The sequence below is a fragment of the Amblyomma americanum genome, chromosome 3, assembly GCF_052857255.1.
Source record: "Amblyomma americanum isolate KBUSLIRL-KWMA chromosome 3, ASM5285725v1, whole genome shotgun sequence".
Taxonomy (NCBI): domain Eukaryota; kingdom Metazoa; phylum Arthropoda; class Arachnida; order Ixodida; family Ixodidae; genus Amblyomma; species Amblyomma americanum.
Window position 1 is genome coordinate 167340202 of NC_135499.1, and position 27665 is coordinate 167367866.

Consider the following 27665-nt stretch of genomic DNA (forward strand, 5'->3'; position numbering starts at 1 on the left):
CTGTAGACTATTCTGTGAAGTAGGCAGATTAGGGCGATTAATCTCCGTGATTGAAATGTAGAGAGCGAGATCGATGATTTGATGTTTGTTATGCTCGAGTGACGGTTGTAGTTTCTGGAAATGAAACGTGCAACACGATTCTGAACCGTTTAAAAAAAAGTAAGCCCGATGTAATTAAGTAAGCCTGATTAAGCCTAAGTGACGGTGACACTAGCGCAAGCACTGCAAGACTCTTGCGGATGAGGTGCCAGATTCATGGACCCTGGCGCACGGTGGACCAGTTCGAGATACAATGCCCGCACTTTATAGGTCCACTACCACAGCAAAACAGATGCGCACATGAGGGCTGACAAATCTATAACTACCACTCACACTGGCGACAGGCTTCGCGAACCAGCTGGAAGCGCATGCATGAGTCACACAACCGACACGCTGCACCTGCATGTCTCTGCTGTAGAGCCGCAGTGTCACGATCTTGCTTTACACGTCGGTTAACATTCGCGCCTGAAATGTTCAACCGCATTGGTCTATCTACCTACATTATCATGATGCTCGCACCCACGTGAACAGCGCCTTCGCCCTGTTTTCCCCCTTACGAGGAACGCTCTGCTGCATACTTCTTGGCACCGGGCGCACGGTAAGTGACATCTATTATATATATAGGGAAGCTCTGCCCTTCTCAGGACCACGTGGCGAAAAGATCGCCTCCTCCTCTGCGCATATACACGGCTCCAGTCCTTGGGCATACTCCTAGGCGCCCCTTCTCCCGAGGGGACAGTGTGGCGCCGGAGGAGGCATCGCTCCATCAGCGGCCTATCGGACCCCGGCAGCCGGTCAAGCGTCGCCCAGGATGCGCGCAGCCCCATCTTCGCCGACAATGAATGGCTGCGCGGGCCACCAGAGCGTGCACGCGCCAAGTAGCCAGCGCCCGCAGGGCCCGGGCAACGAAAGAAGCCAGCACACGCCTGCCCGCACTCTTGTGCATTACTCAGTGATGGGCCCGATCGACGTCGTCCCGCAGGGAAGCAGGCGCCTGCATACGAAGACCGCGCCAATGCATGTACGCACCCCGCAGTGAGGGATAACAGCACGAAGCGCTCTGGTGACGTCGCGATGGACACGAGGCGGGCTGGACTAGCGACCGCGGTTGCCCCACACCGGCGACAACGGGACAGCACAGTGAAGAAGTTGTCACAAACCGCCCTCGTTACCTAATACGGAGACCTCCAAACCACTGCGCCAGGAGTGGTAAGAGGATTCCCAGCGATCTATGAATGTATTTTTATTGCTTGTTTTATGGCGATTTAACGCCCCAAAGCGCCTCAGGCTATGGGGGCGCCCTAGTGAAGGGCTCTGGAAAATTCGACCACCTGGGGTTCTTTAACGTGCACTGACACCGCACAGTACAAGGGCCTCTAGCACTTCGCCTCCATCGAAGTTCGACCGCCGCGGCTGGGATCGAAGCCGCGTATTTCGGGCTGCAGCAGCCGACCGCCATAACCACTGAGCCACCGCGGCGGCTAATTATAATGACCAATTCCGCATGCATGGACATTAAACCATTAACGCTATCACGTCATACCCTTAAAGGCGGAGCTTAAGTGTTCCCTCCAGTTTTCTTTTTATTCATTTGATAATTGTTTAAGACTGAAAGTATATTGTATAATTCAACTGAGGCGAGTCGGAGGCACAACCCACTCTTCCGGAGATCGTATTCAATAATGGGATATTTTATGTTGTAATTGCGCCATATTGCGCAGATTAGGTATCCTTTTCTGCATCTCAAATTCAAATTGAACTTATACAGATTAGATACTTCTATTATGTGGGACTTAGAAAGGCATTCGCACTAGGTGTTCCATGAGGTTCATTATATATATGTAGAGTGCGGACCATCAAAATTCATATAATTAGTGCGCTCAGCGTAACGGATATTGTTGAGATATTCGGTACACCCCTCAAATGAACCCTATTCGAAGTATATGCAAGGCTACGCAAGTTCTCTGGACGTAGGAAAGCCAACGAGTGTTTCTTAACGAGGGTGTTAACTACCCGATGCCGAACTTCAACACCCACGCGGCGGTTCTTTCATTGTGGCACCGTGCGCGCGCGTGCGGAACGGAGCAAGGAAAGAAGAAACTATCAAAGCTCACCAAACCTGTTCGCCGTAACGTCGCTCTCTCCTAACCAGCGCCGTGTTTACTTCGCCCGTTACTTCCTCGTCCGTAGTTATTCAAGCCTAACTCGCGTCGCTACAGCAACCCCGGGTTTGGCTGGCGTGGCCGCGTGGCAGCGAACCAACGACGACGACAATTCTACAGCTGCAAAACGGACTCGCGCCAGGAGTTTGGCGGTCATTTGGGAGCCCCAATTCGAGAAAATTACGCGCCGATTCCCCGGTGTCCCTTTTGTCGATCGCTCGAGCGGCTTTATTCCCTTTACGCGACTGTACAATAGTTTACTAGTTCGTCCTCGCTAACTAACCATAACGACGCCCGTTGAAGATCCGCAACACAGGTCCTCGGTCGCCCGGCAGTCTATCGTCCGCTGTCTGCACGTACACATACCTGCTTTCCCGTCCTCGTCGATCCTGCGTCCGCTGAAGGCAGCGCTGACAGCTCCTGATTGTGCGCTCTATGCCACTGCCGACCTACTAGTATACAGTCGAGAGCAATATAAGAGGGAACAAAACTTGAGCATTCGTCTAATTATTACTTCACAGTTATGTGTGACAGGCGCAGTTTTTTTTTTCGGTTTTCTAACTAGCTTTCCTGTTGCCGTATATTATCCAAAAATCATTCTCAAATTTATTGGAGAGACAACCATAAAATTCGCAATTTCGTGAAAAAAAAAAAAGGTTCCACCCTCTTATATTACTCATGGCTGTACATGGTGAAAGCCTCTCATAACGTCGCATAATGCAGAGCAAGAAATGAGGAAAATTTTACCTGCTGAAAAATGACATCAGATGCATTTAACCTGCAGCACGGACGGGAATGAACTGAAAGATGGCAAGATGGGCACAGGTGTAACAGGACACCGGGAGCCTGTTACCTGGGACGATGACAGCGGATGACGTAAGGAAATTTGTTGCAGTAAGGCGGGCGACATGCGGCGCAAGCCCGCCCAACACTCTTCCACATTTCGTGGGGATGATGGGCAAAACCGAACCAGCTACAGACGTCATTTGAGCGGTGGGAGGCGACGCTGACAAGCGATCGTATCGATGACCAAAGAGCCCTCATTAAACAGGTCCGTCTGACAGCTCAAGCCAGTGGAGCCCTGGAATGAGGACCCCACCCACAAGAAACATTCCTCTGATTTTAATCATTAAAGTTTACCTACTACTGTCCGGCGCAGGAAAAGGGTTAATTGGATATCAGCGGGAGAGGCGCTTGTCCTGCAGTTCTTGTAACCTGGATGATGACGATGATGAGGATGATGACGATAACACGTCACGTTCTCGACCACAACGGTACAGACTGATGAGCACGATGACAACTACCACGCCCGATACTTTAGCCTCGAGGTATTCGCTTACTGATTAGAGGAGTGGTGAGGGACGACCGAGATGCCAGCAAGCGATTCCCGCAGGCCAAAATACACGCACATTGATAGTCATAAAAATGCGTGCGTGAAAACATGGCCCGTACACCACAGTGCATCAGGAGTTACCTAACAAGACGCACGAGCTGAGGCAACTTTCCGATATGGAGGAAATTCATGGCCACCGGCTTTTTACAGCGCCTCCAAATCTTCTTTTCGTATTATTAGCGGGGCAGGGGCGTGAGTACCGCGACGAGTATGCACAGGGAAGTGCTACGGAGCACGCGATGACGGCGGCCTTACAGCGCAGGACAGGGGGCGAGACCTAGACAGCGAGAAGGGGGCGCCACCATTGGCTACGAGTGAAAAATGCGACCATCGAGGGTTCGTACCGAGCGCAGTAACTTCTCATAACCGCGACACTTCGCGGGAGGAAAAAGACAGGGGGAAAAAAAGATAATAAAGAGGACCAGCGGCGCCAAGTGCGCGCTCGCGCACTGGGGTCGTTTTTCATCATCTCCACAGATGTAGTTGCGCCGTTCGAGGGAGCTGTTTCGTATAAAGCCTTAATCACGACCTCTTGCCGTCCCTGCGCGGCTGTACGACTCGCCGAGAACTGCCGCCGCGGGCGCGACCCCGGTTATGTGGGACACGTGGCCACGGCGGCAGTTCTTTAACGGTCCGCCCGGAATGCTTTGCCTAGGGAACTAGGCCAAGTTCGCCCTCCCGTAAACACTTCCTGACAGCTCCATTAAAAGCAGGGAGAAAAAGGCGCCGAATCGTCGCGACGCGACCGCAGCGATAATGCGGTATAGGTATACAGGGTTTAAGTCCCGAAGTTGCACGTACAGATATGTGGGGCGTCGTATCGAAGATATTCGGTATTCATTTCGGTCCGCCGGTGTTACTTAGCGTGCACTGATTACGAACATCACACTCGTAACCCTGTGCATACAGGCGCATAGTTTCGCCTCCATCTGAATGCGAACGCTGCAGCCGGGAATCGAACCCTGGACCTTGGCCTCAGCAGCGAACGCCACAGCCACTGACCCATCGCGGCGAAAAGAGATAGCGCGAACTCTTGGTACAAGAGAGGTAATGAGGAAATGTGGAGACTTCGTTCAGTCCAACTCTCCGCCGAGAAAAAGATATGGGCGAAGAAAACAAATAGGTGCAAGGTCTACTTTAGAGACACTCTTCGGTTGAGAAGAAGACTCAGCGTGAACTTACAGCCATTAGTAGCATTGTGTATTCACCGTCCGATGAAAACTTCGGAACGCCTCCCTTCCTGCAAGTCTGGTTATACAGCGTCCTCCGATAATGTTTCCGCGTTGGGATCACGAATTGAGATCAATGAATTCAGGTGGCGTGAAAACTTAGGAGGCTATGTTGAGGCGCTTCTAATCAAACATTATTCAAGTAGCAACACAGCGCCATATAGCTGCTCAATTTTGACATATCGAGGATCTGCTGTGCGTGCTGTCATCATCATCAGCCTGACTAGGCCCACTGCAGGGAAACCGCAACTTTCTTAATCTCATCAGCTCTACCCCTGCTACGCTTGCCTTCTAAACTCCAACTTTTCAACCACTTGTTGTTCGCGTCTTGGACGCACCGACCTCCGCAGGTGCCAATCTTGACCGTCACCCTCCGAAATACAGACTCCACCACGGGGACTCCATCAAACCAACTCTTTAATTTCAGCAACAGGTTCTCGATTACGGAGTGAATGAACAAGAAAAACGCTACCTCAGAAGAAAAAGAGAGACACAACCCCGAACCACCCACCGACCAGCTAGACGACGCATACAGGAAGCATCTCAGCGAGCCCCCGTACACGCAAGACCGGATCGGGAAGGACACAACTTCGGCGTTCGTCACGGCACTCGCACCGCGCTGCCGCTTGTCGCCATCCCACACGACACTCTCTCCAAGCACGGCGTCCCTATCGGTCGGCGGCCGAGGGGGAAGAGAATGAACGGGGCTGTTGTCTCTCCAACTTTACGACGCCCAATAAAGAAGCCGAGTACGTCGACGGCGAGACAGCGCGGCGTAGGTCAGACTTCCGCCACCGGCACAACAGGCCCCCGGGAGCGGCCCTGGCCATAAAGACGGCTCGGCCAACTCGCTGATAGTCGCATGCAGCGCAGATATACGCACACGGCGGCCGTCGTCCCACCAGTGCACAGTGAAATAGCCTGGACCACGTATCGAGCGCCGAGATGGGCGATTCATAACTGCAGGAAGAGTATACCACTACTAAGAATAATTTATCGCAAAAACTGCTTGGAAGCTACAGCCTCGGTGAGCAAGAGAAGTGGCGCACGGTTGCGGGCCACGGTGTCTGTGAAAAGTGAGACACCCGCTAAACTTCGGCGCCTATAGCGAGTGTTTAAATGCGTGTTGCTGGTTGCGTCATGCATGACGACGAAGTCTACATCTACAGTTCAAGGTTGCGCGCACGTAGGAAGAGCTGGAAGCCTGTTCTCGCAAATGTACAACGTTTATGACGTCAAAGCGGGTGCCAATCAAAAACTGGATATTAGGATGTTGTTGGAGCAAAATATGGTGGCGATTAATCGTTCTCGGCTTTTACATAACGCCTCATTTCATCAGTGCAGTTTGTATATTAGCGCGGCTACAGTCTTCTCTTTCATTTTACTGTATTCATATATAGGTCCGCGTAGATTGGTCCTGACATGCACAGGTTGTAGAAACTTTCTCCCCAAATACCATGCCGATCGTCACGCACTTAGCTAGGTAGGGCGAAAAGAAACTTCGCTATGTAAACCCGAAATGTGTGCAGTCGCAGTTGTCCTTAGTGGTCCATGCAGATCACCGGGGGTGTCGAGAGCCTACACACATGATTCCGCGACAGGAAGCCAGCTTTAGAATTCCACGCTTCTATAATTACTTTCGGGACCAGACTAGGGCGTAGCGTCGAATAGAGCGGCAACGGATGGACGCCTGGCCACAGAGTTAGCCATATTAAGCGGACTGGACCAGGCACTAGCTTGAACTGCGCTGCACGCAACTCCTGCGAGGACGCGTTGCCAACGTGCCGCAGTGCCTGATGTATGTATATACGCCAACGGGTCGAAGCGCCAGAAGTGCGCGCGAGAGCCGCTCCCGGTAGCGGAGTTCGACAGCGCCGCGAAGGCGCATACGTCAGGGACAGCCGCGCTATGGGACCTCCATTCGCCCTAACCGGAGTCGTTTCACACTGCACGACGGTTAGGACGCGTATTAGACTAGGTTTGGACAGTCCTGGTGGGTAATGCCATGTGTATGTGCGTGTGTGTTCTCAGGGTTTTAAATCCTCAATTTGAGACAGCCAGCCCGTCAGCTTCCGTCGCGAACTTTGCACGATATCGCCGAAAGATAATATTCGAAGAGGCGTAGGTGCGCATGGTCGCCGCTATAGTTGCACTGAACACAGAAATTCCGTACTCTCGAGGTGATCGGCTCTCGTGTACTGAGCAGACCCGCGTTAGCAGAGGCAATGCGAAGCTCAATGAGTGAAACAGAATATAAGTTTACACCTCTCGCGCCTGTCTGCAGACACCACCGCTACTGCCACAACTCTTTCCTAACTTACCACGGTGAACGTCTCAAGTTATGTCAAGAATGTGCAACTTTATGTTCAAGCTGCAGAGGGACCAGCAACGGCAAGGAGGAATCTTTATTAGATAGAAGAGACGTTATCAGAGAACTTACGCGTGGAGTATTAACGCGTAAAATAGGTTGGGCTTTAACAAGTCCTCGAGCTCGAAGCTGCGTATAGTCACACCTCAGGGACCTGTTTGCGCGACAGCAATTAGGTGAAGCTACGTTTCTACGAAATAAAGTGGCAAAAAAATCTCCAAGAAACCAGCTGACCACCAGCCAAATTGCAGCGCTAAGAAGCCCATGTCTTACCCAATCGATAAAGATCGAAGGCGCGAAGAATATACAAACGAAGCCCTTCATCCAACCGCGATCGCACATTGGATGAATCAACCACGTTAAACCTGATCGCAAGTACAACACTCGTCGGCTACCTCTTGTCAAAGAGACGGATCTCTCAGCACGCGCTTGGTCACGTCCGCTAATATAAGACAAGATCACTCCCACGGGAAGCTCCCAGCCTGGGACAGCGACACGCACTCGTGAAAGCATTGGATGTCACACCACTCACTGATAGGCGGTAATACGGGGACGAGCGCGATTAGCTACGAGCAGCGCGCTATTAAGAAGTGCCGACAGCCGGATGAGCTTAGCTCAACGCAAGACACGAAAAAAAAAAGAAAAAAAAAGGGGGGGGGGGGACAGAAAAATAGCGCTCATCGTCGCCTATCGGAGCAGAAAATGCACGAAGGCAAGATAGCGTTGCACATTCACGGAGCAAGAAAAGCTTCCGAGTCCGGCCGCCGGAAGAGTGGGTCGGCTGAGGCGTTCCGCTTCAATTGGCCGCTCAATTGCGGTCGCCAACGAAGCTATGCCGTGAGGGGCCGCTTCCAAGAAGCGTGCACACATCACCAAGCCGAAACCGCAGCCACTTCTCTCCCCTCCTCTTCCTCCTCCCAGCCTCAATGGGCGGCAACGCGAAGAGGCTCCGCAGTAGTCGGCAGCGACCGCAGACAAGGAAAGGAGCTGGTACGCCACTCCCTTCCCCGCGCACATTGCCCGCGGGCCGGAATCTCGATTCCCTCCCGGAGAAAAACATCGCGGTAATCACTTCACAAAGGAGGACTCCGCCGCGGGAACAGAGAGATGGAAGGAGAGAAAGAGTGCGAGAGAAGAAGAAGCCGTCAAACTACAAAAGGAAGAGCAGTGGAAACAAACGCGACGGGAAGAGACAAAGCGAAGCCCCCGCCGGCGGCGAAGCAGAAGAGAAGGACGTTGATGGGCGCCGCAAGAAGGAAGAGTCTGCGCGCGGAGCGGGGTTCCGTTAGTCGAACGGAATAGGGAGAGGAGGCCAGGCGGGGAAGGAACAAACGCCATCATCGCCGCCGAATAAGCATGCACAAGCCCCGAGGCGTTGTCGTCGCGTGGTTGTCATCGCTCGCGAGCTATACCGTCGGAGTCGACAAAGAACACCCCCCTTCGTTTGCCCCCTTCTTTTTTCCGAGAATTGTCGTCGACGCCGCACCGCTGGCATCTCGCGAGTCGTCAAGAAGCCGCGAAGGATCGAGGCGCTGCCGAGAAGAGGTGGATGGGGAACCGAAGGAAAGGGGAGGAGGGAGGAGATTCTGGAACGTGGACGCGGAGGACGCCATCTCTCGGGTGATGGGAAGCTCTCTTCTCTTCCTCTTGATGAAGTTACACAATCGGTTGCTCTCGATCGCGCGAGAATTTCAGACCTGCCATTGTTCGCTAATAGCCGCCGGCGCATAAGCGCGCCAAAGACGGAAAAGGAAAACTCATTTCGGTATGCATCCCTTTTTTCTCCAGTATTTTCCTTTCTTCCCATTTTCTTCTTGATCCGCGCGCTTTTTTTTTCAGTCGCTCGGGATGGATACAGCTGAAAGGAGCCCCACTGGAAGAGCTAGGCAGTGAGGGCCAGGCGGACGTAATAAGGGGAACAAAGGAGTCTGACTTTCTAACCTCGACTTTCTTAATATCACCCTTTCCCACTTGATACTGTTTATCTTTGTCGTCCAAGAACAATGCTCTGTCACTGGCAGTGCACGCGTAGGTTCCCAAGTCTTGAGTCGCCTGGAGCAGAGAGAGGCTCTCGTGAACAGCACTCACCGACAAGCAAGAGAATTTGCTCGTTTCTTTCTATTTTCTCTCTCTCTCTCTTTCTCTCTCATATGCGAACCAATCACGAGCTGTCGCCTGTTCGGAAAAATTAATTGTGTAGTCAACACATGTTGCCGGCGGGCCAGCGTTTTCCGAGAGGCCACGAATGATTTATTCAAGGCGCTGCCACCGCTACAGGCGACGAAGAATATGTGGCTTTCTTTAAAACGGACAGAAAGGTCATTGACATTAGCATACAGGAAGACAAAACGCCACCAGTGCTCGGCTTTCAAGGGAAGCAATAAAGCAGGAAACAAAGAACACAAAGCATAACGCTGACATGAGACTGTTTTCTTGCGCTAGCAACTTTAAAATAACAGATAAAATTGTTTTTTTTTCTTGTCCCAGGCATTCTGGGCGGCGACGCCCAAAGGCAATACGAGTTCAAAGGAAAGCTCTTTTGTTTCGTGAGTATACGCCATGAAAATAATGTCGTCGTTGACTAAATAAATAAAGACCAACAGGCACTTCCAACGAGCACGATTTAAACTACGTTAGTTCCAAGGAATGTGCTTCACGACTCTGTAGAGGCCACAACTTTCCAAGTATGAGTTAACTAAATGGAGAGAAAAAAAAAGACTTCTATTGAACGTTGCTTAAGCCTGCAAATCAGTTCTTTTTTTTTGCTTTTTGTATGCCAGCGCAGTCTCTCCATGATGAAAACCTGAGAACTCAGAGGCCCGAATTGTCATTGTTACAAGAGCTGGCAAAATAAAACAGTGGCTCCGTAATGTATTACAAGTTAGGTGTACAAAGCTTTAGCAGTCAGAACGAAACCTGCCTATAGCGAATCTGATTTCCTGAATGACATCTCCGCAACCAGCAATGCTCTTTCATAAAAAGCTCGCTAAAAAAAAAAACAAAGAACCCGAGCCATCTGACAGCTGGCCGTCCAACCACAAAACCAAAAAGTAGAGATATGATCAATGTACTCTTGCAAAACACCAAGACAAGACACGTTCACAGGTCTGAGCCACGCATACCCGTAAGAGAGCATCTTCGGGAGGATCCATCTTAATCGCGAACCGATGCCAAGAAGTTCGCTCATGTATTACGAGTGTGTTCCCCCATTTTATGTTTTTCCTTTGCTTCCTTGCTTTCATTTTTTCCATTTCTTCTCGAGACCACACACACGAGCGCGCACAGATGTGAGGCTCACGTGACAGGCCTTGCGGGCGAGACGCGATGTCCTTCGAACATGTTTGTATTTCGAGCACCGAGCCGCGCGCCAGCCGCCGCGGCCTTGTTTATTCCTCGCCATCTCGTCACACAAACGCGCAGAGAGAGAGTGCGTGGCACAGGACCGAAAATAGACGGAAACGACACTCGCTCAGCGTAGTGTCTTCGTTGTCATCGCTTCGTCGACGGAACGAGACATTCCAACCCCGTGTACACGTATAATACATACGCTCACCGCGGACTCCCCGCAGATCGCAATCTTGAGCTCTTGGAAAAATTGCGCAACGCCGCGATGATCGATGAGAACGTCGTTTTCTTCTTCAAGGACGACGCATCCGCCTGTTACGGTTACCGTCCTTTTCTTGTTTTTCTTTCATTCTTCGACGACTAGTCCCTTTTCCGCGACAACGATGTCTCTATGATAGTGAAGACGGGCGGGTATGGTGTAAGTCTGAAGGGAAGTCGAAAAGCAAGGAGTCGTTACAACGAGAAGGCCGAAGCGAAGACGATCCTGCATTCTAGACATGGGGGGGGGGGGGGGGTGGACCCAGAGGGGAGCATATATAAGGAAAGCGAAAAAAAAAACGAGGCCAGAAGGAGACCGCAGCACGACCACGCAACCACTTTTCCAGACACGCCTCCTCGCAATCTCGGCTCGCCATATATACAAGCGTGACTTGTCGCTGTGGCCGGAGATTGTCGGTGTTCCGGAGCGCTTCTTTGACGTTTTGACTCGACTGGAAAAGGAGGCTGTCCCTTAGGTCAAACGCGAAAAAGAAGCGTAGGAGTACAAGGGGGGGGGGGGGGGGGGGGGGGGGGGGGGATAAAATAAAAATAAGCAAATACAAGGGGAGGGGGAGAAAAGATCTACCGAGCGGAAGAGTCGACATCTGTCGCAACTTTAATTCAGTTGCGAAATGAGCAGGGCCAGGGATCGATCGCGCGGGAACAAAAAATAAAAAAAAATCAAAGGCATGTAATCAAATTACGCTTAGCGGAGAGAAAGCACCTAATGAATGGATAGCCGGACCATCCCGACGGTGGGACATCCTGCTGGCAAACACCGCTCAGCGGCACGCTCGTCAGCTTTGAGCGCAGGCTTGGAGCGGTGGCCGAGGGCGTTGCACCGGAATGCCTGCAAAATTGACGTGCATAGAGTTGGGAAACACGCGATAGAAAGAATAATAAGTGAACAAAACAAAACTGAGCCGTGAGGAGAAACCTAAATGCGCCTTAAAAGTTCCCGCTAGCGAAAAACGAAGACCAGAAGGAAAAGGGCGCTGTCTGGGGTGAAGCAGGACAATAACGACGTAATCAGACAACGAGGGTTGCAATATTACAGCAGTTGTTTCGCGCGCGAAGGTGGAGCAATCGAAAAGATGGCTCGGGAAAACTTAGCTTTGCTTTTTATTTGCGCGTAGACGCCATTAGCCAGTCCTATATATAATCCGTTCACAAAGGTAAACTAATTACACCAGTACCTTTAACGACGGCGGCACGAGCTGAAATGTTTTCATTAGTACAACCTCGATTACTACTACTACTCCTGTTAACGTTTCCGACGGCACCAACCAGTGACACTGACTAGTCCGCAACTACAATGACTATTATGACTCAGACTAGTCGTTAGTATCACCGTGATCTCCACCACTCTCCCTGATATGCCCCTACTTCTGCTCCTATCACCGGCGATGCTGTTTACTGTTGAGACCACGCCTTGTGCTGTGACTACTACCAAAGACAAAAAAAGAAAATAAACCCGAAACGGCCTGTCGGGACAGAAGCAGCGGGAGAGAGCCCAGCGCGGCGCTAAGCGACGCGACAGGGTCAAGTGTAAAAGAGGCACCACCGGGCGACGACGCTGGGGCTCCCAGCTTAACGGCCAAGCGAGCGCGTCTAACACGCTCGTGAGCCCGTCCATCAGCGAATCCTGCTTCCGCTGCTCGCTGCCCAACACGGATCGAACGGCCCCTCGGGAAAGACGACGCGTCCCCTCTGCACCGCTGCCTACAGTGGTGAAAAGGGGACAAGACAGCAACGGAGGCGGGAGGGGGAGAGTCGCCTTCCGTTCAGCCAGGCTCAGCCGACTGCGCAGCGTTGCCCGCGTTAACACGGGACTAAACAGATAGGAACGCCCTCACGAAGGAGCAAGATAAGAAAAAAGAAAGAGTGGAGAAAAAGTGCTGTGGCAGGCAAAAACTCGCCACACGAATAGCAGCGACAAAAAAAAAAAAAGCGCCCGCATACAGCAATGCCCACAGGGAGGCCCTGTTGCGAGGATGAACAGTATTACAGGGACAACAGGCGTCCCCGGCAAGGAAATGGATCATTGTCTGGTGTTCACGTCCGTAACGGACAGCGTTCAGGAGCTGCGAGAGCTATACGCGTTTGCGTGCCTTCACTTGCGAAGCGAAGCGAAGCTGGCTGTAGACTGTAGCAGCTTTGCGATGCGAGTCCTCGAAACAAAATACGGCAACGACAAAAGAGTTGTCGCTCTGATCGAAATGAGACAAGCAGTGAGAGATACGTCAGTGTGATATGTGCAAATGGATTGTACAGCAATGTAGATACTGCGTACATGATATAGCTCAATTAAAAGACGGTTATTTATGTAAATATTACTAATAAACTACAAAATTCTTGGTTTTTGCGGTGCACGATTGTTTTGCCAAATTAAAGGCCGTCAACTTCAAAGGTGAACCATTTTTTTTATTTTCTTGCTCACCACTGTGGCTCAAAATTTCGAGCGTCAAAAGTGCGCTTTTGAAATATCGCTGAATAGGCTTTCAAGCGTTGCACATTGATAAAGCGGCGGCACTCAAATTTCTAATGCGGCAAATAAAACAGAAATTTGTGCATTTTATGACAAAGAAGAAGCTAACGTGATTTCGGCGACGATACCACCCGCAGCGGCGCCGTCTTATAAATGGGTAGCGTGGGAAAGCCAATTCAACGCGCTTTCAAACGCGCATTTTTGACACTGGATATTTCGAATCACAATGCCGATTGGGGAAAGTTTTAAGAAGGGCTAGCCTTCGATGTTGACTACCTTCAATTTCACACTATAATCATGCGCCTTCAGACCAACAACTAAAAAGAAGATTAGTAAATGTCAGCAAACTAATCGTCTCATCTTCGGACCCGTATATTGTCGGGAGAAGAGTGGTGTTTAACACTAACGCCTCGGTTATGCATCACTGTCGCTCCACTTTCCAGCAGCGCCTACTACGGACGAGGTGGTGACCACAGCTATGCGATTGCGCTCGTTTCGATGCGTGGCGCTCCAGCTTGGCGGAAACGCCGAGAGACGCCACAAGTCAACCATGCAAATTCAAGTGTTACACACCACTTTCGCACCTCACCGCACAAAATGTCGTTATTGATGCGTATAATTCGCCCTGAATGAACCGCACCAACGTACTTTCACGATTTTTAAATAAAAGCCTTCACATATTATTTTAAAAAATCATCCGGCATATGCCCGCGCGTAGTTCCGCCCGCGTTCTCAGCCCGACATATCCAGTCAGCAACGAAAGCGAAGCGTGCGTACGATTTCAATGGCGTGGGCATGAGAAGTCTCCGGCCCGCACGCGACCATTGGTTGCCCCTTCCTGGGACGGGATAGGAACATTCACGTCACTACACCTGCAAACTACCTCCGATAGCTGAAATCTGCAAACAAGCAGCACGCAGATGAGGCAAATATATTTTCCACTTTCCAATCTATGCATTCATTCCTGTTTGGTCCCGCTCGTGATGAGCCGTCGACGGCCTCCAAAGAGCACAAGGAAATAGGGCAGACGTAAAAGAAGGCAACGGCTACACATCCAATCACTAAGCACCGCAATCCAAGGGTAACGTGGCTGTTCAGTCATTGTTTGCCTTGCTATGCAGTCGGAGCAGCCCCCTAATGTGCTGCCTTGATGGGTTCTGCTTTCTCCCTTTCTTCACCGAATGCCGAGCCACACAGCGAATGTCTGTTCCACCTAACGAAAACGTACTTGCAACAAACCAGCGCTGTCTAGTTAATTGCCTCCTGATCCACGAGTTTGGCCTGCAACCTAAAGACACGCCAAGGGATGTGACCTGGACCCGGAACTCACTAACCATAGCCTCTAGGCGATCCTTTAGTTGCTATACAGCAGTCCGCCATTTTCTCTACTGCAACCTTTTATTGGGGTCAACCAATGGGTTGGGGTATTGAGCGTCTTCCCGGCTTTCGGAACTAAGCACGGTTCTAGTGACACGAGCACGGATGCCGGCCACTGAGGAAAGCAAGTTTGACGCATTCAATCTAGCCCGCTGCGCCTTCGGAACAATGGTCCATTTCCCGCTCATGGCGCTTTCACTGTATACTCCGCACAGCACTCAGCACGCGGAGGGATCCAGAAAGGCACACAAGAGGGAACGCACGGCGAGTCCGTGCAAACATCCGTCGCACACAGAGAAACGCGAAATGCATTCGTCCATTCAACGCGTTGGTCGGTGGCGCCTCGCGGCCAATCGCCCCTTGCGGGACAGAAAAACCTGCATCGGAGGCAAGGCCTCCCCGATCCCTACACACATACAACGCACGCGTGGCGCGACTATGGGATGCGCGGACGGTTCATCCGCGTCGGATGCTAATGGCAGCGAGCGCTGGCGGCGACTCGCACTAATGGACCCATCAGGGAGCAACGGACGCTTGTCAGGCGCCACTGCAATGGAAGTGGCGGTGGAGGGCGGGTGTCCCCCGCCGCAAAGAGCTCGCTCGGGGCGCTCGTCCTTTTCAACTGATCCAGTGGCACTTGGGAGCGAGCCAACTGAACCGAGTTCGTCTCACACTCGGATCGTTTTATTTCCTGCTAACCTCGACGACTCTGTTGCGGTGGGAGATCCCATTGGCCGCGCTTTCGGCCGCGCGACCCGGCTCCCGTCTTCGCGTCGCCGAATGTCTCTGCTCTCTCTCACTCTCTCTCTACCTCTCTCTCTCTCTCTCCGCATCCTATACTGTTGTGTAGAGCGCTGCGCACCGAACGACCCTCGAACGTTTGCTGCTCCCTGGTGCAGGATCGCTGGAACGAGAGTCAAGGGCCGGTTTGACAGTTTGCCAAACAGCGGCGGACGAACATTAGTGATGTTAGAGAGGGGAAGAACTTTACGCCGTAACAATGGACGTTTAGAAAATCGCGCGCCGCTCCTAAAAGGAAACGGCCCTCATTAGAGCGTACCCATCGCGAAAACGTATATGCACGTGTACTCGCTCATCAAGCCGTTTAAACAAACGAACCAGCCTGCCTTCTCCCAATGTTTCTTGGAAAAACGAGAGGCTTTTACCCCGGCCGCGTACGCGAGCTGGAAATGAACATATGCATTTATAGGCGCGTTACCGTTGCTCGAGAGTGCAAACTTCGATTCTCTTTTTTTTTTTTTTCGCACCCCAATGTAATCACAATATGTCCTTCCCCTGCACGCGAGCTGCACCAAAGCTAATGCGGCGATGCAAATCAAGCACGCGCAATTTAGTTCATTTTCGCTAACTAATCAAACTCGGACCACTGCGGCGGGTTTGGAATCTTTTCATCGATGTCGGCAAAAACGAATACGGCTTCCTTAGAGTCCTAAACGGTGGAAACAAATGCTGCGAATGACATTTCGGCCGCGCTGTCAGCTAGCATTTTCAGACTAATGGCGGCGCACAACAACACAAAATCTGTCGGACTAGTTCTCCGGCAATGCTTCCAGCTTGTCGTGAGTGTGAACTTCCAGTGATTGGGGAGAGCGTCTGGCATAGCGAGACTGCAATTTTTTTTGTTGTTGCTCGCATGAAAATGGTTCGAGCGGAAAATGAAGCGCTACCCAAACGGCTTAACCGTTTTTGTCACGTCAGAATGGAATCTTGTCCCACGTTTGCTCCACCGAGCGCCATTAGATCCGTACACGGCTCTCGAGTGTAACGCGCGCAGTCAGCAGTGCTGGTGCCATGTACCTTTTTTCTTGCTTTTTTACCCAGCATATCTTTCTGTTAATGCTTAGGTTCACACTACGCGACGTACATCTTTGTAACACCCGCGTATCTGGAAAGCAAAAAAAAAGGAAGAAAAGACAAATCCAAACACCACTAATGATTTAGCAACCAGTCCGTGATGCCACATCATCCGGCAACGAGTAGGCCCTAGTTTTAGATTCTACCCTGGGCAAGAACCATGTCAGCTGTTTTCGCCGATGAGCGTGTAAAATATACAGCAATGCGAAAGATCTCGAGTGCCCGTGCTCACGGAAATTACCCGCGTCTCACTGTGTAACGGCAACAATAGATTTCTTGACATCTGCCCAGAACTGCACGCATTTATACGCGAACCAAGAGACAGGGTGCCAGTGTTTAATGTCTGGCTCACACGTCTTTAAACGCACGCGACAGCGGACAGACGCTGAGCCAAGCGCGGTCAACGACCCTGCGAAAGGCAGCGTTCAATAGCGACAGCCACGGAGCCGCTACAGCCAGGGTACCCCGCCCCCCTCCCTAGTTTCGCGGAATTCACGGCAGGCCCTAATGCGACGGCCATTACGCCACTTGCATCGGCGCGCAGGTGCATTGGAGAGTCCTCACGCGATCCACGGCGGGCTTTTCAAGAGGACCGCTCGAGGTTTCAGGGAAATCGCGCGTCGGCGCGGTCGTTCGGAGAAAATAATGGCTAGGCACCACACACCACACCATACGCTTTTGACCTCAAGATCAGAAATGAGTGCGTCTCCAGTGCCTTCGAGAAATGTGTTATATTCAGTTCTGCCGGCGCCGTTAATGCAAGCTACGTCGCTAGAACAAACGTATTTCTAGCATAAACGTGGAAGCTGCCGAAGCCCAACGACTAGCCGTATAGGCCACGTGGTTTAGTGTAAACAGCGCGTTTCTCTCCCACTAAGTTCAGACATAAACGGCAGAGGGTCAGAAAATCAGTGACTTTCTCACGTACTTTTTCGAACGTTTTTCACTTCGAAAACATGAATTTCACTACTCCCCAGGGCATTTTTTTTTATGTTGTTAAACCGCGCACTTCGATCTGTATCAGTAAAGAAAGAAAAGTCGCGCATTATTTAAATCAGTTGATGGATCAGACACTAGGTGGGCACGCCTGGCGGTTCGCTCGCTCGTTTCTTGTTAATTTAATGAGTCAACGAGTAAAACTGTCAGTCAACATATCGACAAAGGGTGCTTTATTCAAAGCGCTCGAGATTAAGCGAATATTTCTCCCGAGACTTAACGGCTCAGCGGCAACGAAACCAAAGCGGAATAGAGGAGAGAAACCTCAGCGAAAGTCAAGCCACTATGCGAAGCCTAACAATCGAAATAAACAACGGTGGAGAAGAGAAGAGGGCTGGTCGTTTTTTTTTTTTTTTTTCCCACAGCTACAAACGCCATCGCACAGTCCCGCCTGTCGTCAGCTGTCCCGGGTGACCCTTCCCCAAGGACCGCGACTGTAGCGACACCCTGGGACGGGAAAGACCTCTCTTTCGTTTCTTTATTACCTTCCGACTTCCGACACGGTTGTTGGCATCGGACGTCCCCAGGGGGCGCACCACGCATCAAGGCGTGCCGCCGCCACTGCTACCCCCCCCCCCCCCCCCCTCCTTTTCGCGCGGCCTTCACTTCGTGTAGTGCCCCGTCCTGGCGCTGACGGGTGGCTCGGCACCGGAACCAATGCGTGTCTGTCCACGCACTGATGCATGATGGCTTCGCCGTTGGCACTCGGTGGGTTTGTAACGTCTGTATAACAGCAGGCTGACATACGCAGCACGTGACGAAGCCGCAGAGTGGTGACGGCGGTCTGGAGAGGGGCGGTCTGGAGAGAGAGAGGAGGGGGGGGGGGGGGGGGGGGGGCGTTCGTGGGAAACCCTGCGCTCGGCGATCTGGCTGAGAGGGCTCAGAGCTAAGAACCGGCCATTGCACGATACAGAAGTTCCATATGCAGAAAGAAAGGCCAGTTTGGCGCAGTTCTATCGGCGACACGTGCATGAAGCCAGAAACCAAAGCGGCATGAGAACGGTACACAAGGTTAAACCCTTGCACTGGCTTTACTCTCGTAGCAAAATGTACAAATGACAAGAGATGACCGCAGCGGTGGCCTAGTCGCTTGAGCACCCGCCTCGTATGCGAGAGGTGCGGGGTTCGATCCCCAGTGCCGCCGGATACCCGCCGGTGACTCAACGGGTACAAGCTTTCCCCTGCCTGGTGCTCGGCTTCTTATGGTGAAATGCTTGGGAAATTGGTCTTTGAACCCACTTTGTGAAATGAAAACTACCTTGAGCCATGGCGCTCTTTGGCCAAAGCTGCCCTTGCTCCATAAAAAATTCGTCTTCGTCATCACAAATGACAAGAAATTTTCCTTTTTCGTATTGCTCCTGGAAACGCTGCGCGAAACCTAATATAACTTAATCTACAAGAGCCTATGTCCTTTCTTTTCTATACCAGCGTCGGCTTCTTTCGAAGCTCAAGCTGTAATTTGGAAACGCGTAATAATCTTGCGCTCTTAACTGTGTTCTACCACGAAGCAGTCCTACTCTGTCTTGTAAGTGGCCTACAGTGTGGTCTATAGGAGCCCTAACTGGAAGGTTTTTAACTTTGTTATTAAAGAAAGTTCGCTTTCTCTCTCGGTATCCAACTGTGCTGGTTAAGGTCACCGCATTGGGATTGAAGTCCACCGCCGATAGCGTCTCGACTAAATGGGCCGGCAAAAACGCGCAAGAACACAGGAGCAAACGCTGAAACATTAGACCGAGGAAAGTATGTGACCAAAGAGTACACGAGAAAACAAAACAAAAGATAAATGACACGAACACGCGGCCAAGAGAGATCGAGGGCGTGCGACCGAGAGCGTCTTGAGAAGTACACCGGGGCGAAAAGCAGAGGGGCGCTGATGTAGAACCGCCTGTGTGGGAAAGGAAGGGGCAGAACACACCCCTTGGCTGTCAATTCCACGCGACGGCCAACGCATCAAGCATTCAAGCCTCTCAGTGTGCAATTTTTTTACCGATATATTTACTTATTTCTCATTGCCCTTCTTCCTGTCTGCCCCCCATTTTCCCCAAACTGCGTTCTCCTCCGACTCGTCCTTTTCGACGCCAGCCGCGACGAGAAAATACAGGAGGCGGTCGGCCCTGCAAAGAGAAACAAGCCTCGTAAAGAAGAATAAGAATAGGAGGGAGGGGGGAGTGGGTTTGGAGACACGCGCTCGTAAAGAAGACAGTAAGAATGAGATGAGGGGAGAAGGAGGAGGAGTGCAAGAAAAGGGTCAAAGAAAGCCTCCGCCCGGCTTCGCTTCTTCTTACTGTCGCCGGTAAACTACACCGCAGCAACAACAACGCAACCGAAACAGGCGAGACTGCCACCGCTGCTACTACCGCCGCTGCAGCTTTCTGCGGTCCCGATCGATGCTTCTTCAAGGGTACGTGGAGGGAGGGGGGCACGCGCGCGCCAACACCCTTGCCCAAATTGCCAATTACCGCTCACGCTGCTTCCCGACATCAACTTCAGAGCCGCGCACAACGAATCGACAGCGCCCCGGTCGAAAGAGAAGCGACAGAAGCGCAAAAAGGCTGAGAACGATGAAACCGAAAACAAACGCGAAAGAGGTGGGTTCCACCCCTTTCGTCGCTGACACTCTTCCATCAATGTTTTCTTTTTTTTTCCCCTCTTCTTTCCTTTTCTTCTCTCCTTGCACGTGCTTCGCTATATCGGGCATTCACTCTCTTCCTTTTCTTCTTACTATCCCTGTGTTTATTTATACTCTTTCTCACCAAACTTCAGCCGTCGCCTTCATAGGGACGTCTAGAATGGGGCTGTCATGTATTCCTGACGGGAACCACCCGGAACCGAATTCCGCCTATATAAGCAAGCGCTGCACATCGACAATGCTGGCGCCTATGCACGGCCAAATATGCAGCTCGAAAAGACAAGGTGAAAGCAAGAAACAAACAGCGTGTCACTGAGAAACAACAGAGGGTGAAGAGAGGCGCGAAAGGGTAATACTGCAGGGCATGTGGCAGAAAGAGCGAAAAAGAACGAAAGAGAGAGACAACGACGAAGAAGCCGTGACAGCCGTGGAAACGTGATCGCCACACGCCTTTTGAATTCGGCGGTCGCCAGCGCGTCTCGCCAGCAGCTTTCCAGGAGAAGGGATTCGCCCGAGATAGGCCGGCTGGAACGAACGAGAGATCAAAAGAGAAGCTCTCAGCGCGACAAGTTAATGTTCACCACGACGACATACATGCTGTACACACGTCGTGCGTACAGCTGGGGCGTGCAAAAACAAATAAAAAATGTATCGAAAGGAAGAAAGGAAAAAGCAAAGGACAGCTGGATAACGCAATTGCTCGGAGAAAACTCGTGGAACTAAGGAAAAAAACACAGTCGGCCCTTTTTAACAAGCTCGGTTTTCCATAAGGGGGAATACCTAGCAGAGAAGCACAGGTAATGTAGAAAAAGAAAGATCGTCGGTAGAAATTATGCTATAGAATTACGTTATAGAATAACGTGCTTTATCTAAACCCTAGCAGAACATTAACTCCCCAGTGAAAAGCGGCAGGTTCCGAAAACAAAATGGTAGAGAAAATAAGCGTCCGCAGGGATTAGAGCTGCGTCGCGTATTGGGTAATTCTGGGGATTTGCAGCGAAGTACCGAATTTCGCTCGCGCAATGCTGCGGCGCTTTTGGGCGCTTCTTTATTTTTTCTCTCTCCGTTTCCCTTGCGATGATGTCACACAAGCTCAAAAGTGAAACTAAATATACCAGCTTCAAGTCGCCACGTGGATTAAAAAGAGTTACCCGAAGCGTCCCGGGGGTTAGAGGGGGGGGGGGGGGGGGGGTCGACAAAATCTACACGTGCCGCAGGTAAAAACGCTGAGCGAGCGCTTTGACATTTTCACTCATTCTGTCAGACTTCTCTCGCGCTTCTCAAACATCTTTTTTACTGAAGCCGCTGGGTTGCCATGCAAGGCCTAGGTTTTCTTGCAAGGACACCAGCACTTGCTGGTGACATGCAAAATGTCTGCCACATAACGCTTGCAGAATCCTCATAAACGCCGCGCGCTGCGTGTTACGCCTATTTTTTTTTTTCATATACACAGCACCTACATTTGCCGTGAACAAGGGTTTCTTCTTTTTTTTTTTTTTTGAGCAAAAAGCTTTACTACGCTCGGTAAAGCAGTCTTCGGGTAGGCAGCAGAACGACCTTCAGCCCAACCAAAGATAGCTGTGTACGACCATATGTGGTACAGTTATGGTGTCGAATTCTTGACCCATGATGTTTAGTTGACCTTTGACATTGGGTGACCTTTGGGTTGACCTTTGACCTCAGGAAACATCCGATGGGGTGATGTGAAGCCACGTGATGACATCCGATGGGGGTGTCGTAAGACCATGTGATAGCACGTCATAGCCACGTGGTCGTGCGGGCATACATAGAACGGCTGTCGCGAGCGTGTAGCGGTGCTGCCATGGAAAGCTTCAAGCGCTTAGCAAGCGTGCTTGCTATTCGCCGAATTCCAGACTTAAGCAAGCTAAGCCACTGCCAATTTTTTCTTTTTCGCAAGTCGATCGATACGACAGCTGCCCGCTCTCGGACATTTTTACGCTTACCCGACGTATAACTGCGTCCGCCCTGTGAACAGGTTTGTTTGTGTCAGGCGTTTGGGAACGTTAGTGACGTAAACACGTGTTTCGCGGCAGGCAACGCGTCCCCAGCGAGTATTTGGGGGGGGGGGGGGGGGGGGGGGGGGGGGATGCATAAATGCTTCATGCTTCCACATCCTCGCTTTCAGCAGGGGGAAAAATAAGAGCGCACTGCTATCGACGCAAAAACGCAGCAAAAGAAGAAAAAAAAAGGGGGGGGGGGACGTTCTGGAGCAACGAACTACGCAAGCCCCCACCTGCCGCCGCCTTACTCTACCTTTCTGTTCCTTTTTTTTTTCTCGTTTCCACGAGACTGGGACCGAAACAGGTCTCATACGAAATTCCTTACCACTGCTCACTTATTCATGGACACTGCGTATATTCTGTTTCGAACGGACCAGATGCAAAATTCATCGCCTGGACAGGGAGGACTTGGGAGCGAATAAAAACGCCCGTGACGAGCATCACATAGGTTATGCCGGAGCGTATAGGTCAGCACGTAAAACACAGATGGAGCCAACGCAAAGCACGACAGTTACTCAGGATAAAAAAAAAAAAAATCTTTCTCGCCGCACATACAGAAAGAACCACGCAATACGAGCGCTGCAAGTGAGACGTCAAAATAGCGTGCTTTGGTGACCGTTACCACAGGTCGCATCACATGTGGTGCACTACGGTAGCTTAAGCATGGCGTCTTATAAAAGCACGCCACGGCAGTGCGTTCTGGGTCGCCACAATAGCACGATTCTTTTGTGATTCTATACCGGTCCAATTCCTTAACTGTCCACAATTAGGAGTAGCAGAAGCCCTGTTGACTTTAGAGCTGACCAGCTGCTTTAGTCAGAAATCAGGTCAGAGGCCGTTATGCCCAGTCTTGGTCGAAAGTCTTAAGGCCACAGCGTTCAGCTGCAGCGAAATGAACGTCCCCAGAATGCGAGCTCCGTGTAGCGGATCATTCAAAGCACAAGTCACGCACGAAGCGTCTCTACCGCGAGAAGGAAGCTTCTGCTATCATTTCAAGGTCATTCGGTCCTTAATAGCGGCCTAATGGCTCTGTTAGGCGGCTGAAGCATTTGGCCTTAAGACTTTTGGCCAGGACTGTATAGGGAAAGAAGACAGCAACTATATAACTATATTCAAGTTAATATATAAGATTAAAATAAGTATTGTAATAAGTCATTTGCACCATCTGAGATCTAGAGATAGCCCAGGCACATTCAAGAGCGCGAGTCAGCCATTCACATGATTATTTCCGTTCTAAACTCAAAAGATGATCTGCCAAGAGGGGACTTTCGCCGAACAATACCCGCTCCTAAACGCGCCGCACCTCGTATTGATGACGGCTTGTACGTATAGCAAATGGGGTGTGATCAATCTAATAATAATAATAATAATAATAATAATAATAATAATAATAATAATAGTAATAATAATAATAATAATAATATCGGGAATAATGTGCAAGAAGAGATGTCTACGTTTTTAAAGGTATCCTGGCGCAGCCGCAACAGCTTTTTCCGTTCACTCGCTACGCAGCCAATTCTTTATTACGCAGTTATCGAGCCTCAATATTTAATCGATTGGCGGAGGCTATATCCCCGGCTTAGCTCTCAAGTTTCAGGCAATGCGTAGACGGCTCAGGAGCCGCTCTTATCCTCTCACACGGCACAGCAAGGCATCTGTTACAGTATTTAAACGGCAAGCGGGCGAGCGGCAGCCAACGAAAACAGACAGCAAACGCCCCCCCTCCCCCTTGCAGGAAACGATGGAGCCACCGGCTACACTATAACCGGCGCTGTAGTTTATATATTCGCTAGTCTGCAGCCAGCGGCTCCATTTCAGTGCAGCGAGTAAGAGAGGGGAGGGGGGGGGGGGGGAGAGGGTGCTGGCGCAGGGAAAAAGGAAAACGGCAGCGGCCGGCGGGTAGTTACTCGGCCCGCGTCAGCCAGGAGGGAACGAGGGAGAAATGGGAAGAAGGGGGCGCCCTCTTCCGATGCATTATGTAAGTGGCGGCCGAAGCCTCTCGAAGCCCAAACGGCGCGGGAAAACGGCTCGCGCTAGCCGCTGTGCGTCGTTACCGCGCGCCGCGTCGATGGCGTGCGCGACGTCCCTCCTTTCCCGCCAGGCGCTCGGAGAAAAGTGCGCGTGCGGGCGTTTCTCGAAGGTGGCGAAGGGCAGGCGGGGCGCGCCTTAACGTGCCTTACGTGCCAAGTCTTCGCGCCGCGTCGGGAGCCAGGAAGTTGCTCGTAAAATAGCTCGGAGGAGGAGGAACGAGGAAGACGAGTGTATGCGTGCCTTTTCCTGGCTCTCTCCCTAACCTCCTTATTTCCTCTCCGCGTACAGTAGACGCGGTCAGTGGATCGAAGCGGCGGGCGGCTAAGTCAGCAAAACGAACGAGGTCGAGGTTGGCGGGCGAGGGAGGGCCTCTTCCAACAGTGACGAACGACTGGGATCGATGCGTGCCAAATGTTGGGCATGCACGGAGGTTTTGGTCTAAAGTGAAGGGAGAGACGCGTCTCTTGAGGGAAATTTGTCGGCCTCAGCAGCAACGCGTGTTAACGCAGACCAAACGTTCGTATTTTCTGAGCTCCTCCTTTCACGCGTCACGGACTGACACTCGCAGCAGGCTAAATGGGGTGCTACAAAGTCAGCTAGTGCTTTGCATATGCAACCAGTTGGCCCAGCCGCTGCTATTTAAGCGGCGTTGAGCTAGCATCAGCTATTGACCGCTCAGATGGTACGAAGGATACAAGTCTTCGTTGCCTAAGAAAAGAAAGGAATGGTCTGTACTCACAGTAAATTCAATGTCAGTGCCCTTTCCTACTACGCCTTGCACATCCTCAAGTTGAGAGAAGCAGTTGACGATCGCCGCAAGCGGACACCTGTAACGAAAGCAGAACCAACCCAATTTTAGAATCTTAATTCTGTAGACGGCAATGCACTAGCAACCATAATCAATTCCTAAATAATTCTGGCAAAAAAAAGCAAAATATAGTGCAAAAGTAAAAAAAGAACAAAAAGCCGACCGCGAACTCTTGTCGCGTTCTCTGCCGTTCCCGGCTGCATTTAGGCCTCCCCCTCTAAACTACGGCGAAAAGCGAACACCGTGTCCCCGTCAAGACGATTGCGCGTGTGGGCAGAACAAAAGCAGGGTACGGATTTATTTCTCTGCCGATAAGTAAACAACGCTAAGGCAAAACAAAAAGAGCAACACACGAGGCGGAACGCCACGTTTCGATGCGGAATTCCACAGTTTTTACTTTAACCACCCCCCCCCCCCCCCCCCCCAACACCCCAGACCTCCCCTCCAGCCCACCCCCGCACGTAGCGGCCATCAGGCAGGCGCTCACCCACAGCGGCGACAGAGCCAGCAAACGCTGAAAAAGGCAGCGATCACGATGTGCTCCGCACGCGAAACAGCTTAAACGTGGAATTTCTCCGACGTGGACCGAAGCCAAAAATAGAGAGAGCACGCCCAGCTATGACAACTTTACGCCACACTCAGAAAGAGTCGCAGCCAAAAGAGCAGCAGCCGCGAATTATTTCTTTTCCCTCCTTCCTTTCGAACCGTGTACGCCGAGAAGGCGGGAAGTTCAGGCCGCTATGCGCGCACAAAAGGCAACCGCGATGTGTATACGAAGGCGACGCGCACGAAAGAGTATGGTCGGTCGGGAGAATCTCTAGGCAAATTAAAACAGCCGCTGTAGCTGCTTTACTTCAAAGGCCCCAGGCGCCAACCACCAGTACCTGAGCCACTGCGCAATATATAGCTGTGGTGCGAGCGTACGGTATGCGTGCACCGTGTGCGCTGAAATCCCAGCGTAGGAACGTAGGAATGCGAATCAAGTGAGCTGCAGCACGTATAGCGGGAGAGAAACCGGAAACAAAAACATAACAGAGCGAGGAGTTGGGAAGGAAGAAAGAGACAGAGCGAAGATTCGAGAGTGGTTGTTCTGTCTTCTCTCTAGGTAGGGGCCATTTTTATCCGGCAAATTCGCGAAGAATGCGCGGAATGCCCGGCAAAAGAGTGAAGAAAAAATACAGGGGAAATAAACTTAGTGCCTACCGAGGCGGTGCCAGTGCGAGACGAAAAGGTGGAGAAAGAAAAAAAAGAAAGAGAAAGATGTTGGGAACGCAGCTCCCCTGCAGTGTAGCTCAAACAAAAAAGTTCCTTCTTTTGAGTATTCCGACTTTCTTTTTTTTGTATTTCAGTGCATTAACAAGAAGAATACGGCTGGCTAGAAACCAAGGAGGCAGCCCACAGTGCAAGTACACCTAATAGGAGAATGTCAGCGCGCATTCTTCAGCCGTGCGCGGATTAAACGACCAGCGGCGATTTTTTAGGTCGGGAACTTCGCTAACTTTATACCACCGAAGCGCAATTTGCTACGAAAGAAAATTAAATTACCGGCGCCCGTGTTTCGAACTCGGGACAACAACATTGTACAGTCTGACGTATACGCCGGTTAGTGGACATTAGCATAATCTCATGGTGTTTCGACAGTGTCGTTTGGTCGCTACTTATATATAGGCACCGTGCAGGAGTAACTCTGGTGCGATGCGCGCACCCTAGCGGAGGAAAGGGCAGACCGGGTGGGAGACGCGCGCCGGCCCGTGCCGCTCAGATGCTGCAAAACCGCCCGGGAGCGCGTTGTATTCTTCCTTCGCTCGTTGCTTTGGGATATTCTGTGGTCAAAGATCAATTGCTGTGCAGCAGTCTACAATAGCACATACTTGAACTCACCAGGGACAATGTTTTTCACGTCCTCAAACAAGTTCTATAATCCGAAGCGACGGAAACAGTGAATGGCTCTCGTTCCGACGAGCAGTGAGGCGGCAATCATGTCAGGATTCGCCGCATGACGTTCCCAAAAGAGTAAAAGAAGGCACTCCAAACCCCTGCATTCCTAATTATTCTCACCATCTGAAAAAATCGAGCTATTCGGCAATGTGGCCCTTGTATTTTGTGTTCCCATTTAGCCTACTCTACAGAACGAAAGGGCAAGCTCTAGGAAGCACAGAACGCGTCTGGTGGCGCGCACCGACGTAGATAGTTTTTACACAACGCTCAATTAACCTGGGTCCTGCACGGTGCCCATAGCATGTACTGTATACCACCGCGCGTGCGGACGCAAACACCATACGCGGGCGGTTTCACTTGGACCATGTATTTTTTTACCTTTTTTTCGCCGAAATACAGGGCTTTAGCATGGCCTCCCTGTGTAAAAATTTCTCGCCCAGGAGAGGGCGGGGGGGGGGGGGGGGGGGGGGATCACTCCCCCTCTCCTTAAAACAGATTTCGGTGCAAACAGGTGATAACATGTGTTCAGCGCCGCGTGTAAGTTACAGAAATTCTTCTGAATTGTATCACATGTTTTTATTGCAAAGAGTACGTAGCTCCCAAAAGGAATATTTTGCCAGCGAGTGTACGCACTGCATACATTCTCTTATACTTTTCTTATCGCATATAGGGAATATACGGCTCTGCGCATATACACCCTCTAACACG

General features: G+C 51.2%; 1 protein-coding gene across 4 annotated transcripts in view; it reads right to left on the bottom strand.

The window, feature by feature from the left end:
- LOC144125365 (uncharacterized) overlaps positions 1–27665 on the bottom strand; it is a 220291-nt gene that overhangs the window by 67078 nt on the left and 125548 nt on the right. For 2 of the 4 annotated variants that reach the window (XM_077658682.1, XM_077658678.1), the window contains exon 2: positions 24951–25038. The exons of the other annotated variants lie outside the window; for them this stretch is intronic. The gene's annotated coding sequence lies outside the window, so the exon portion shown is untranslated. The remainder of the gene's footprint in view (positions 1–24950; positions 25039–27665) is intronic. 4 annotated transcript variants of the gene reach the window in all.